This window comes from Neomonachus schauinslandi, chromosome X (assembly GCF_002201575.2).
Source record: "Neomonachus schauinslandi chromosome X, ASM220157v2, whole genome shotgun sequence".
Lineage (NCBI taxonomy): Eukaryota > Metazoa > Chordata > Mammalia > Carnivora > Phocidae > Neomonachus > Neomonachus schauinslandi.
This window is the reverse complement of record NC_058419.1, coordinates 29741479-29747478: the sequence shown is the minus strand read 5'-3', so window position 1 is coordinate 29747478 and position 6000 is coordinate 29741479. Positions and strand designations below refer to the sequence as shown.

The window sequence follows — 6000 nt, the reverse complement described above, 5'->3', positions numbered from 1 at the left end:
GATTTACTCTTTTTCATCTCCTGTGAATTGCTTTCTTTTCCTTTGAAATTACTAACCCATACCTGTTTCTCCTTAGTCCAGAATGAAATATATACTTCATTTTGCCTGACTGTGTTTAGAAACTCTGTTTATGTGGATTCCTTGTAGGTACATAGTTTTGATTTTCGTCTGTTAATCTGTCTCATGTTAGTTTAATCCTTTGACCAGCCAGAAGAATCTTGAAGAATGGAGGAAATTTTTACTCCCCAACTGTTGTTGGGAACGGCCGGATAAATTCTAACTGGATGGACATTGCTCTCCCTAGGGCTGCTGCAGCTGTGAGGTTCTGGGACTTCTGACAAGTTGGCATAAGTTATCAGTTCTTACGACGTTAATCTACTGGGTCTTCGCCTGAAGGTATAACTGAATCAAGAGTGGTAAGCGTCCTTTTCTTTATCTAAATTTAGATTAGCAGGTAAAAATACTTGTGGAACTAGTTCCTTGGGTATGCGGACTTTGGTAATACATATTATTTGTTTTGGAAAGCAAATTAATATTCAGAGACTGAGTTTGTCTTTGATAATAATTTGTTTAGAAGAGGTTCACTGTGAGAATTTAATAAGCCAGTAGCATGCAGGATAATGTCTCTTCATAAGCCAATAAAGAAATAATATAGTCTAAATTTGTGATAGATTAATCACGCTACCGTTCTAGAAAAGGAGAAGTGAAAGGAATAAAGATCAAACTTAGCTGAGGTGTACCTTTTTAGGAGTTGGTACTCAGGAGAGACTGCTTAGCCAGCTGAAAGGCGAGGCCCACCCACCAGTGAAAAAGTAAAGGTCCCTGTTGCTAGAGTGCTTTGCTAGGGATTAATGGCACTATTGTGTTGGGCAAGAGGATTTTTATCTCAAAGCTGCTGTACAACTTTCACCACTGCTTGTAGAAGATTCACTTTTACCAAGAACAGGAGCTAATTGCCACAAGGTCTTCAGCGAGCTATTTTAGATCAGCAAAATGTTGCCTCTCCAAGACCAAACACTTGAATTGTCCTCATAAATGTAGTATTTACTGTCAAAATTTCCTCCTGCCATACTTGCTTCCTTATATTATGTTTTTATTGATATGCCCCCAGTGGAGCCCCCCAGCAGCTGAGCTATTGAGTTCTTAACAGTGAGAACAGATGACAGGACAACACCCTAACACAAATTACTTCATTCTTTTTTTTTTTTTAAGATTTTATTTATTTGACAGAGACACAGCGAAGAGAGGGAACACAAGCAGGGGGAGTGGGAGAGGGAGAAGCAGGCCTCCCGCGGAGCAGGGAGCCCGATGCGGGGCTCGATCCCAGGACCGCGGGATCATGACCTGAGCCGAAGGCAGACGCTTAACGACTGAGCCACCCAGGTGCCCCAAATTACTTCATTCTTATATCAAAACAACTTTATTTCTAAAAACTTTGTCTTTATCATAAACAAGTGGATTTGAAATCATATCATAACAATACACAACAATCCAATTTGTAATTTCAACTCACTCACACACTACTTAATCTTAAGGCCCTAATGCCCTGTACAAAGCTAAGTTCACAAAAATGTCTATCCACCCTCTGATTCTACATCACTTACAACCTTAATCACATGCAGTCATTTTGGGGGAGCATTCTTCCTTTGCTGCACATTCTTTTACACCATTGTTTAATGACCAATTTAAGCAACCATATTCCTAATATTCGTAGCAAAACCATAATAAAGAACTCCTTAATATGCTACCGTATCCAATTGCCAAATGACAACAAATTAAGCTTTTTAACCCATTCAGTTAAACTTCCTTGAGAATTGTATTTCCATCTATAAGCCATGTTTTATTTTAAGATTTTATTTATTTATTTGAGAGAGGGAGAGTGCATGAGAGAAAGAACAAGCAGGGGGAGTGGCAGAGGCAGAGGTAGAAGTAAGCTCCCGGCAGAACAGGGAGCCTGACTAGGGGCTCGATCCCAGGACCCTGGGATCATGACCTGAGCCGAAGGCAGCCACTTAACCAACTGAGCCACCCAGGTGCCCCTATAAGCCGTTTTTATAAGGTTCCAGGGGTATAAGCACGTATAGTACATTGTATATGCAGTATCAAGCACAGGTATGATTGCCATAATATCAGAATTGAAAGCTGTCATAACTTTGGGAATATAATTTTTTTGTCCTCTTTTCAATTCCTGCTGAGTTATTTTAACTTTATTAGTCTTATCTACCATGTTTCTTTATTTAAGTTTCTGTTGTATGATTTAAATTGACTAAATTTATTTTAAGAGTTTCAATGTGAGATATTTCTCTGGTTATTTTACTTTTTTATTTTATTAAAGTTTTTATTTTAATTCCAGTTAGTTAACATACAGTGTTGTATTAATTTCAGATGTACAGTATGATGATTCAACAATTACATACATTACCCAGTGGTCATCACGACAAGTGTATTCCTTAACCCCATCACCTATTTATCCATTCCTCCCTCCACCCACCTCCCCTCTGGTAGCCATCAGTTTGTTCTTGATAGTTAAGGGTCTGTTTCCTGGTTTGTCTCTGTCTGTTTTTTTCCCCTTTGCTCATTTGTTTTGTTTCTTAAATTTCACATGACTGAAATCACATGGTAGTTGTCTTTCTCTGACTGTCTTATTTTGCTTAGTATTATACTCTCTAGCTCCATCTAAGATTTCATTCTTTTTATGGCTGAATAATATTGTGTTGTATATATATACCATATCTTCTTTATCCATTCATCAAACGATGGACATTTGGGTTGCTTCCATAATTTGACTATTGTAAATAATGCTGCTATAAACATAGGAGTGCATGTATCCCTTTGAATTAGTGTTTTTGTATTTTTTGGGTAAATACCCAGTAGTGCAATTGCTGGGTCAGTAGGGCAGTTTTATTTTTAATTTTTGAGGAACCTTCATACTGTTTTCCACAGTGGCTACACAAGTTTGCATTCCCACCTATGGTACCCAAGGGTTCCTTTTTCTCCACATCCTCCCCAATACCTGTTATTTCTGGTGTTGTTGATTTTAGCCATTCTGATAGGTGTGAGGTGATATCTCACTGTACTTTTGATTTGCATTTCCCTAATGATGAGTGATGTTGAGCATCTTTTCATGTGCTTGTTGACTGTCTGTATGTCTTCTTTGGAAAAAAATGTCTGTTCACGTCCTCTGCCCATTTTTTAATTGGATTATTTGTTTTTTGGGGTGTTGAGTTGTATCAGTTCTTTATATTTTTTGGATACTAACCCTTTATTGGATACATCATTTGCAAATATCTTCTTCCATTCCATAGGTTTTCTTTTAGTTTTGTTGATTGTCTCCTTTGCTGTAGAGAACCTTTTTATTTTGATGCAGTCCCAATAGTTGAGTTTCCCTTTTGTTTCCCTTGCCTCAAGAGACATACTTAGAAAAAAGGTGTTGTGGCTGATGTCAGAGATGTTACTGTCTATGTTCTCTTCTAGGATTTTTATGGTTTCAGGTCCCACATTTATGTATTTAATCCATTTTGAATTTATTTTTGTGTATGGTATAAGACAGTGGTCCAGTTTCGTTCTTTTGCATGTTGCTGTCCAATTTTCCCAACACCATTTCATGAAGAGATTGTCTTTTTCCCATTGTATGTTCTTGCTTACTTTGTCATAAATTAATTGACCATAAAAGTATGGGTTTATTTCTGGGTTTTCTATTCTGTTCCATTGAGTTTGTGTCTGTTTTTGTGCCAGTACCATACTGTTTTGATGACTATAGCTTTGTAATATAATTTGAAATCTGGAATTGTGATGCCTCTAGCTTTGTTTTTTCTTTTTCTTCTTCTTTTTGTTTTTCCTTTTTTTTAGAGAGAGGGAGGAGGAGGGGGAAAAGGAGGGGAGGGAGAGTGAGGCTCTTAAGCAGGTTCCATGCTCAGCAAGGAGCCCGAGTCAGGGCTCAATCTCACAACCCTGAAATCATGACCCGAGCCAAAATCAAGAGCCAGACACTTAACTGACTGAGCCACCCAGGTGCCCCAAGATTTTACATTTTTTTTTTCTGAGTAGTTTCTACACCCAACATGGGGCTTGAACCCACACCCTGAGATCAAGAGTCATATGCTCTACTGACTAAAGCAGCCAGGCACCCCTTTGCTTTGCTTTTTTAAGATTGCTTTGGCTAGGGGTGCCTGGGTGACTCAATCGGTTAAGTGTCTGCCTTCATCTCAGGTCATGATCTCCAGGTCCTGGGATCGAGCCATGTGTTGGGCTCCCTGCTCAGCGGGGAGCCTGCTTCTCCCTCTGCCTCTGCCTCTCCCCCCTGCTTGTGCTCTCTCTCTGTCTGTCAAATAAATAAATAAATAATCTTAAAAAAAAAAAGATTGCTTTGGCTATCAGAGTCTTTTGTGGTTCCATACAAATTTTAGGATTGTTTGTTCTAGTTTTGTAAAAATTGCTGTTGGTATTTTGATAGGGATTGCATTAAATGTGTGGATTGCTTTGGGTAGTATAGACATTTTTTGTACTTTAATTTTTTTATTTAAATTCAATTAGTTAACATATAATGTATTCTTAGTTTTACAGGTAGAGTTCAGTGATTCATCAGTCTTATATACATCAGTATAGTGCTCATTATATCATGTGCCCTCCTTAACAAGCATTAAAAAAAAAAAGATTTTATTTATTTATTTGAGAGAGGGAGACCATAAGTGGGGGAGGGAGGGGCAGAAGGAGAGGGAGAAGCAGACTCCTCGCAGAGCAGGGAGACCAATGTGGGGCTCGATCCCAGGACTCCGGGATCATGACCTGAGCTGAATGCAAATACTTAACCAAGCCAGGCGCCCCTAAACATTTTCTTTTTTAAGTACACTCTATGCCCAACGTGGGGCTTTAACTCATGACCCCAAGATCAAGGGTCACATGCTCTATTGACTGAGCCCCCCCAGGCACCCCCTAGTATATAGACTTTTTTAAAAAAAGATTTTATTTATTTAATTGACAGAGAGAGAGAGACAACGAGAGAGGGAACACAAGCAGGGGGAGTGGGAGAGGGAGAAGCAGGCTTCCCGCCGAGCAGGGAGCCCGATGTGGGGCTCGATCCCAGGACTCTGGGATCATGACCTGAGCCGAAGGCAGATGCTTAATGACTGGGCCACCCAGGTGCCCCCTAGTATAGACATTTTAACAATATTTGTTCTTCCAATCCGTGAGCATCGAATGTCTTTCCATTTTTTTGTTGTCTTGAATTTCTTTCATCAGTGTTGTATAATTTTTAGAGTACAGGTCTTTTACCTCTTTGGTTAGGTTTATTACTAGGTGTCTTATTATTTTTGGTGCATTTGTAAATGGGATTGCTTTCTTAATTTCTCTTTCTGCTGCTTCATTATTGGTGTATAGAAATGCAACAGATTTCTGTACATTGATTTTGTATCCTGTGACTTTACTGAATTCGTTTATCATTTCTAGCTGTTTCTTGGTGGAGTCTTTTGGGTTTTCTATATATAGTATTATCATCAGCAAATACGGAAACTTTTACGTCTTCCTTACTGATTTGGATGCCTTTTACTTACTGTTCCTGTCTGATTGCTGTCACTAGGACTTCCTGTACTATTTTGAATAAAAGTGGTGAGAGTGGACATGCATGTCTTGTTCCTGACCTTAGGTGAAAAGCTCTCAGTTTTTCTTATTAGAGATGATGTTAGTGGTGGGTTTTTCATACATGGCCTTTATTATGTTAAGGTTTGTTCCCTGTAAACCTAGTTTGTTGAGGGTTTTTATCATGAATGGATGTTGTACTTTGTCCAGTGCTTTTTCTGTGTCTATTTATTTATTTATTTATTTATTTATTTTTATAAATTCTGTTTTTTTTATTATTATTATTTTTTTTTTTAAAGCTTTTATTTATTTATTTGAGACAGAGAATGAGAGACAGAGAGCATGAGAGGGAGGAGGGTCAGAGGGAGAAGCAGACTCCCTGCCGAGCAGGGAGCCCGATGCGGGACTCGATCCCGGGACTCCAGG

General features: G+C 38.8%; 1 long non-coding RNA gene across 1 annotated transcript in view; it reads left to right on the top strand.

Annotated features, from left to right (window-relative positions):
* Window positions 1–332: 332 nt before the first annotated feature.
* The window catches only part of LOC110576899, a 41892-nt gene continuing 36224 nt past the window's right edge, over window positions 333–6000 (top strand). Inside the window, exon 1 of the long non-coding RNA XR_006539376.1 lies at window positions 333–416. This is a non-coding gene — a long non-coding RNA (uncharacterized LOC110576899). The remainder of the gene's footprint in view (window positions 417–6000) is intronic.